General features: G+C 44.3%; 2 non-coding genes across 2 annotated transcripts; both read left to right on the top strand.

Annotated features, from left to right (window-relative positions):
- TRNAK-UUU (transfer RNA lysine (anticodon UUU)) lies at positions 1-73 on the top strand. Its single transcript has one exon. It is a non-coding gene; the product is annotated as a tRNA-Lys (tRNA).
- Positions 74-4,931: 4,858 nt separating this feature from the next.
- Positions 4,932-5,003, top strand: TRNAM-CAU (transfer RNA methionine (anticodon CAU)). Its single transcript has one exon. It is a non-coding gene; the product is annotated as a tRNA-Met (tRNA).
- The last annotated feature ends 4,225 nt before the right edge of the window (positions 5,004-9,228 follow it).

Here is a 9,228-nt window from a genome sequence, read left to right on the forward strand (position 1 = left end):
GCCTGGGTAGCTCAGTTGGCAGAGCATCAGACTTTTAATCTGAGGGTCCAGGGTTCAAGTCCCTGTCCAGGCAGTATGGCCCTTGCTTTTCCCTAGGGGTCTGAAGATCCCCAGCTTTTTGTCCTTCAGAGAAGGAAGTTTGGGTTCAAGTTGGACGACTTTTACCTGTCCCAAGTAAAACCTTACCCAGTAGCCAAGTTTGCTATTTATTCTATTCCAAGCAGAAGACAACTTTAGCACATTTTAATAGATTTCCCAGGAACACAGTACAAAATGTTCAAAAGTCCATGGAGTGTAAGAAAACTATCCTCTAGACTTGGGTGTTTTAGAAAAGGAACTGGAAACCATATTTACGGAGTAAGGTGTTCACCGTGTCAAAACCCAAGACCTTCAGATTTTCTGTCCTTTGTGCTCACAACTGAGCCCCTTGGCAGGTGAGGAGAGTCTCTGCCAACCCCCCCTGACGTCACTTTGTTGTTGTTGTTGTTGTTGTTGTTGTTGTTGTTGTTGTTGTTTTTAAGTAGGCTTCACACTCAGCACGGAGCCCAACACGGGGCTTGGGACTCATGACCCCGAGATCAAGACCTGAGCTGAGCTCAAGAGCCAGGTGCTTAACTGACTGAGTCACCCAGGCGCCCATGTCACATTCTAATGATAAACAAAAACGGTGTGGAATTACTCGTCCGATACTGCAGTATGGTCTTAGGTGACATACTTATCCGACCCAGAAACACCAGGACACTTTGCATTTTGCAAAAGTGCATTTTGTTCATTTCTACAATTTTGGCAAAGTGCGGGTTGATGGTGCTGTTGATTGCTCAGTGGATTATATTTTTCTCCAGAAATACACATTTCCCCCTCCCTCTCTGCCTACAGATTGTACTTCCCATTCCACTTGAAGATGTTATGATGGTTCCATAGGAAATCCTAAGGAAACTAAAAACAAACACAAACGTCCTAGAACTAATAAGTATGTTCAGCAAAGTCACAGAATACAAGATCAGAATACAAAAATCCATCGTATTTCTATACATTAGCAAGAAGCATGTGGGCACCAGAACCAAAATACAGTACCATTTAAATGGTACTTAAAAAAATAACTTAGCTTCAAATCTACCTGGATATGTACATGCAGAAAAACACAAAACTGCAAAATGCTGTTGAAACAAATCAAAGACCTAAATAAATGGAGAAATATTCTGTGTTCATTTGATTGGAAGACCCAAAGACGTCAAGTCTTGTCAAAGTTAGATACAGGTTTAACAGGATTCCTACCAAAATCCGGGTGAGTTTTCTGTAGACATGAACACAACTATTCTACAACGTATATGGCAAGGCAAATGAGTTAGAATAACTAAAACAATTCTGAGAAAAAGAGAAATAAAGTGGAAGAAATCAATCTTCTTATTTCAAGACTTATTTTACAGCCACGGTAATAGAGACCGTACATCATTGGCAGACAGACGTGTACATCAAAGAAACAGTAGAGAACCCACAGATCGCCACATACAAGTACAGCTAAGTGATTTTTGACAAAAGTGCAAAAGGAATTTAGAAGAGGAAGGAAAGTCTTGGTCTTCTCAAAAAAAAATGGTGGTGAACGAATTTGATATCCATAGGCAAAAAAGCACAAACCTCAACCTAAACCTCACACCTTATTAAAAAAGTAATTGGAAATGATAAGTAAAATACAAGGGGCGCCTGGGTGGCTCAGTCGGTTGAGTGTCTGACTTGGGCTCAGGTCATGATCTCGTGGTTTGTGGGTTCGAGCCCTGCAACGGGCTCTGTGCTAATAGCTTGGAGCTTGGAGCCTGGAGCCTGCTTCGGATTTTGTCTCCCTCTCTCTGCCCCTCCCCCCTCCCCCCACTCTGTTTCTCTCTGTCTCAAAAATAAATTTAAAAAAAACATAAAAGTATAAAACTTTTAGAAAAAAATAAAATCTGGAGGACGTCGGGCTTGCAGAGTTTTAGACATGACACCAAAAACACATCCATAAAAGACAGATGTGACTAATTGAATTTCATCAAATTAAAAGCTTTTGCTCTGGAAAGGACCCTCTTAAGAGGATAAACAGGCAAGTTACAGTTGGGAGAAAATATTTGCAAACCACATATCTGGCAAAAGACTCATATCTAGACTATGTGAAGAATTCTCAAAACCCAACATTAAAACAACAACCAACCTGGATGCCTGGCTGGCTCAGTGGATAGAGCATCTGACACTTGATCCCAGGGACTTGAGTTCAAGCCCCATGCTGGGTGTGGAGCCTACTTAAGAAACAAATAAATGAAGGTAGGCACAAGACACGAAGAGACATTTTACCAAAGAGGATATACAAATGGCCCGGGAAAAGATGTTCAATATCACCAGTCATTTAGGAAATGTGAGTTCAGACCATGATGAGGTGTCACCGCAGACCCCTCAGAAGAGTTACAATAACACAGTTTAGTTGTGTGACCCTGCTTAAGACTGGCCAGGGCACACAGAAACCGCACAGACTGTCACCCATGGCTGACGGGAAGGGAAAGTGGTGCAGCCGCTCTGGAAAGCAGTTTGGTCGTCTCTTTCAAAAAGCTACACACAACACTGTATGCAATCCAGCAATTCCACTCCTGGGCAGTTATCCCAGGACAATGAGAACTTATGTCCACACAAAACCCCTACATTCTTACTCAGAGCAGCTTTGTTTGTAATAGCCCAAACTTGGTAACAACCCAAGTGTTTCCCAGTGGGTGGTTGGGTAAACACACTGTGGTCCATCTATTCTATGGAATACAACTCAGCAGTAAAAACAAACAAACAAACAAACAAACAAACAAACAGCTCTTCGAGGTATTCACAGAAAACGGAGGGCAGGCTGAATCTCTCCAAAGCCTTTGGATTCATGGGTCCTGCCATTTGAACAAAGGCCGGGAGCAAATCCTATAGAGGTCAGAAGTAAGAATTCTCCAGGTAGAGGGGACCATCAGAACAATATGTTGGATACGGTAAAACAGAGAAAAACCCCAGCGGAATATGCCCTAAGAGGCAAGAATGCTTCCACAGATGAGGGGACAGAAACCGCCTCTCAAATGTAGGACAGAGGTGGGAAAGCTGACTCAGAGAGGACAGTGTGGCCCGTGTAATATCCCTTCACCTGCCACAGGAACACACATACAGGGAGGCATCTGGAGTGTAGACCCTGACAAAGTTCACTTGTTTACTGTGTAATACCAAACGGAAAAGCTGCTGGAACCAGAACCTTTTCCCTAACTCTTTGACTACTGGTCCCCTCCAATATGAAAAGGGCACTGTCTTCCACTCCATTGTTTGACTCCAGGGGGACAAAGCCATTTTTTATTACCATTATACAGGTGACAGTGTTTTTCAATGTACCATGTGTCTCAGAGGTGTAGAAGTGTAAAATCAACAGCGAAGAAAAGGCCAAGACTGGTATTTTAATAAATGAAATAGAATATCAAGGGAGTGGGAACTATCCGAATAAACCCCATGTAGTATAATATTGTGTGATGGAATTTGATTTCTCTTCCTTTCTCTCTCTCTTTCTCTCTCGATTGAAAGATAGATAAGCCAGTAGACAGATTGTTTGCATACTGTATTGAGTTGTGATTTAACATGTATTTCTGACTCGGGGGCGTGCAGTCCGAAAGTTTGAAGACTGTGCGCCCGCGCCCTGCTCCGGGGAGGGCCGTGCGCGCCCCCGCTCTGCCCCGGGACCGGCCGCGCGCGCCCCCGCTCTGTCCCCGGAAGGGCCGTGCGCGCCCCCGCTCTCTCCCCGGAAGGGCCGTGCGCGCACCCTCTCTGCCCCGGGACCGGCCGCGCGCGCCCCGGCTCTGGCACAGGAGCAAGCGTGCAGAGGCCGCCCCTCCAGTGTCCCTGCGGTCGGGCGTGGGGCGAAGGGGAGACGAATACCTGCAGCAAGCGAGCGGCGGCCCCGCGAGCTCGTTCACGCCCGTCGTCCCGAAGTTTCCATCAGCGAGGATCCGAGGTTCTCAGCGATCGGGACGCGCCCTCGGGCCTGGCGGCCTCGCGGGGGCAGCGACGAGCCAGGGCGGTTGCTCCGGGCCGTGCCCAAAGTTCTGCTCTGATCGGAGCCAAGGGAATGCAGCTCCTGTCTCTATTGGTGTCTCGTTTTTTATTTCCGACGGCGTGTGTGAGTGTGACTGTGCGCGTGTGTGTGCGTGAGTGCGTACGTGCGTGAGTGCGCGCGTGAGTGCATGCGTGTGTGTGCGCGTGTGTGAGTCTGAGTGCGCGCGTGCGTGTGAAAACGGCTCCCGGCGGGATCCAGCAGAGACTGTGGCCCCCGTGCAAGCCCGGGAGCACCGCGCTGGGTGGGTCCCCTCTGTTCCCGGCGCGCCGTCCCTGGGACAGTCTGCTTCCTTGCAGCACAAACAGAAAACCTCCCTTTCCTCCTCGCGACGGACTGCGAGCCTTTTGGAGGGGAAGCCCGCGCGGCGGTGGCACGACTCCTCTGACGGCGGCGGGTCCGCTCCGCTATGACTCGGATCGCGATGACTGGGATCGCGCCGAAAAGGCCGCAAGGAGTTGCTCAGCGCACTTTCCCCCGCGGCTCTCTGAGCGAAGAGCGGCTCCTGGAAAGTAAATCAAGTTAAGGTGGGGGGGCAGGGGGGGGAAATCCCGAGCTTGCACACTCTTGAGCTGGTTGGACAAGCGCGGTCCCGGAGGTCGGGGCCCTTGGCCGCCTGGTCGGGGGAGAGCGGATCTCCCACACGCGGAGAGGAGGGTGGCAATCCTTTCGAAGGGAAGGAGACAGAAAAAAAAAAAAAAAAAAAAAAAAAAAAAAAAAAAAAAAAAAAATATATATATATATATATATATATATATATATATATATATATATATATATATAGCTCAGCTCCGACAAGGTGATGTTTGTCATTAATAAAAAGAACAGCAGAACCAGCAGGAAAAGCAGAGTGGCGCAGCGGAAGCGTGCTGGGCCCATAACCCAGAGGTTGATGGATCGAAACCATCCTCTGCTACGATCCTTTTACGCATGCCTTCTCCTGCAGCAGTTTTACTAAATCAGGCAATGAGCCCAAAGAACAATGGGAAATACTCCTTCGGTTAAGGTGGTCGTATATATGCTCCGAGATTTCATGGAGAAGGTGACAAACTCCATACTTACTTCTGCCATATCTTCCAGCAAAGGGATTTCCAAATGTACTAACATCTACCGGTGATGTGTTGATTGCATTGCATAAATGCAAATATAACTCAAGCCAAAAGAATGAATTATGATACAGATGTGTGGTCCTATCAAACAGCAGAGTTGCAGATTGTGATATTTATACTTACATTTAGTGCAGGCTAGTGTAACAGCATGAGCAAAGGAGGACTTGAAGTAAATATACATTATATACATAAAATCTGCATAATGTATACATTATAGACAAAAATCTTTTATATACATAAAATATACATAAAATATACATAAATATACATAAAATCTGCATAAACTCATTCAAGGAGAAAGAGAATCGAATATAAAATTTCCCTTCATAGAAGGGCATGTTTTTCTATTTTTTAAAGGGCTTTTGGCCGGTAGTCAATCACTATGGTTTTTAGACTCCATTTAATGTGATAAAGGAGTGTGATGCCAGACCTCAAAAAACAGTGAAAAGTTTACGATATGCCAGTCATTACAGTCTTCATGCATATCTGATGAAAAACGTTACGTATTTGTTTACAAAGTACATGTGGGCAAAAAATAGTTTGGAAGGTAAAATCATCCCCAAACTACTGAAGTTCAGGGCACAAAGCAGGGTCACATTTGCCAGGACATTCCCTTCCCTGGATGCTTCATTTTTTTTTTTTTTTTTTTACATCAAGAACTATTTGGCAAAACGTAGTAATAATTCCAACCATTGCTCTCTACTGATTGCTTTCCCCTTCTCCTACTTTGTCATTAGTTTTGTTTTTTCTTGGTCATCCAGAGAAGACCAGTGACCATGATAAGTGTTACTAAATATATTCCAAAGACAATCAATTGGTTCCACTTTTGAGTCTCACCCTTACCAACTCTATGTCAATAAGTAAGGGTTGTTGTGTCGATGCTATCTACTTCCTTCTACGGAAACCGGAATGGTTTCTCAGACACGGTACAAACAACGTAGAACAGCTCACTGGTGACTATGACGTAGCACTCAGGATACCTGAATACACTTCCGCTCCGTGAATTCGTCCCATGGACTTGAGCCCGTTTCTTCAACAGTCTTCCCTGAGTCCAAGAATGCATTTACAATACTCATCAATAGCAGCGATATTTGCTGAAACCATTTCTGTATATGAATAAAAGCTACTTCCTGGGGGCCTATGGGGCTTGGTTGGTAGAGCCAGAGACTTTAAATTCTAGAGTCAAAGGTCCAAAGCCTCCTCCAAGTAAGAGAGTATTTTCTCCTTTGATGCGCAAGGTTCCTTTCTTTGTACCTGAAGGAATATGTTCAAGGTACCGTACCCAAGGGACTTCATACCCATGGATTTGATTTAAAGGCTAAGTTCTGGGACCTCTGGGGCCTCTCGGGACCTGGTGAGTGTGTTTTGCACAAGGGAGTGTCGTAGATCACTGGCCAGAGGCCAGACTCTGGAGGCAGCCTCTAAGATGACCCCAATGATCTTTACCTCTTAATGTTCTTGCCCTTGTATAGCTCCTACACCATCGTTTCAGGGTTGGTCTTTTGTGGCCAAACATAGTGGTGGTTGTGGCTCTCGGGGAAGCCAGGTGCCATGTCCTGAGCAGCCCCAGGAAGAGGCCCATGTGGGGAGGAAGCGATTCCCCCAACCAGTACCTTTGGGAGAGCTTGGCACGGGACCCTCCTGCCAGAGTTACGCCGTAAGATGGCTGGAGCTCTAGCTGGCATCTTGCCGGCAACCTTAGGAGGGACCGTGAGCTGCAACCACCCAGAAAGGACACTCCTGAACTTCCGACCTCCAGACCTCATGAGATAAGTGCTTGTTGATTGTTTAAACTACTAAATGTGGAATTGTTCCAGTAATAGATCAGTAATACAAACCTCAAACTCTGTTTGTGACTTGCGGCTCCCTGAACTACTCGGGAACTGCATCTAGGAGGCCTGTCCGCTCAGAGGCCCGCTTTGGGGCTTTGACTTCTTAGTAGTGAGGATGTTTTCCATCTCTTCCACTCCACAGCTCCCAGAGGGACAAGACCATTGTTCCTGGAGTTCACTGGGAGTGGGGGCTGAGTTTTGTTTCTAGGTCATCGTTAGATGAATGTGTACCAGGAGGGATGTGCGATAACACAGAGTGATCCTCTATTTGCAACAGATCCCAATGACGTCGCCTTGCCTCAATTTAGAAGCTGCCAAAATAGAAATGCAATTTTGCCTTACTCAGGAGTAAGAGCCTTAAAAGCAAAAGCAATGTGGTGCCCTAAGTGCTCTCCTGCTCTGTGTTTTTCCTTTTAGATTCCATTTTCACATGTCCCTTAGGTCTCTGCAATGTTTTATTATTTTCATTTTCTAAAATGAACTCTCAAAGAACGGATTTGTAACATATGTATTGATTCATAACAGTCCTTAAGCTTTTAAAGAATTGGCTTATAATATTTTAAATCACACAATTCATATGGATGGCGGTAAATAAATTTTCACACAGAAAACCCGCGAGGAACCGCCATCTAGATCAAGAAACATTTGTTTTAAAGCAGGTTCCACGTCCAACGTGGGGCTCAAACTCACGACCCTGAGGTCAAGCGTCACACACTCCACCAGCGGAGTCAGCCAGGCGCCTCTAGATCAAGAAATACAATATTACCAGCACCTCAGAGACGACCGCGAGGCCACCTGTCAGGCACTTTCCTCCGAAAAGTAATCGCCGCTCTACCTTCTAACACCAAAGTTTAGTTTCCACTGTCCTTAAAATATATGTCAGTCCAGTCCTCTTGTCTATGCTCCTTTGTGTCTGGCTTTTTTAATTCAATTACGCCTGTAAAGTAATCTATGCTATTGAATGTAGCAATAGCGTTCTTCATTTTCATGGCAGGAAAGCATTCCATTGTACGTATATTACACAACTTACCTGTTTGGGACGACTACAAGTAAAAAACCAAAAAAAGGAACATTTTTGTATATGTCGGGGTCTGAGTCTATATACAGAGGCGGAATGTTGGATCAATGAGATTCGTTGACAGGTCCAACACTATAAAATGTTGCCCAACAGACTTCCAAAGTTGTAACAATTTACACTCTTTAATTTTGCCATTCTGCTAGGTGTATGGCTGCAAGTCAAACATCTTAATTTGCATTGCCTTAATTAGTAATGAAGCCAAGCATATTTTAATACGTTTATGGGCTTTCTGCGTACTTTTATTTTGCTAAAAAGCCTTTTCAAATTTTTGTGCTTTTTCTACCGGGTTGTCTGTTACGTTTATTATTGATTTGTGGGTGTTGTTTACGTATTGTGGATAAAAGACTTGTGTCAGTCAGATGTGCTGGAAACATCTTTTCCCACATTACAGTTTGGCTATCAACTCTCTTAACGACGTCTTTTGACGTAGAGAATTTCCTAATTTCAATTTAACCCAGAATATCAATATTTTCCTTTACGGGCGTGCCACTCCGTTTTCTGTTTACGGAATCTTTGCCTACTCCATGCTCGTGAAGATATCCCTTCATGTTAGCTTCTAGAAGCTTCGTTTCACCCTTCATATTTAAGTCTAAGATTAATACGGTATTGATTTTTGTTTATGTGATATAAAGACAGGATTTATTTTTTCAGTATTGTTTATTGAAAAACCATTCATTCCCCCACTGCTATATAGTGCAATCTTTTTCATAAATTGTGTCTACAAATGTTTGGTTCTGTTTCTGGACACTGATTGCACTGATCTATTTTTAGCATACTGTCCTATCAGGGCATTCGATAAGCCTTGATATCTGTCTGTGTACATCCTCTCATTTTGTTTTTTTTCAACAGAGTATTGGATTTTATATTTCCATTCCAAGTATAGAATGAGCTTGTCAATTCTCACAATACTGTCTTTTAATTTTAATTGCATTGAGTTTATAACCAATCATTTTAAGGAGAACTACAATTTTACAATACTGATTCTTTGATTCAATAAACACAGGATATTGTTAATCAGGTTTTCTTCACAGTCTCTTGACAATGTTTTATTGCTTTCTGAATAGAGGTCTTCCCACTTTGGTAAGATTTATGTCTCCAATGGCTTCAAGTCACATACGCACA

The sequence above is a fragment of the Neofelis nebulosa genome, chromosome 6 (assembly GCF_028018385.1).
Source record: "Neofelis nebulosa isolate mNeoNeb1 chromosome 6, mNeoNeb1.pri, whole genome shotgun sequence".
NCBI lineage: Eukaryota > Metazoa > Chordata > Mammalia > Carnivora > Felidae > Neofelis > Neofelis nebulosa.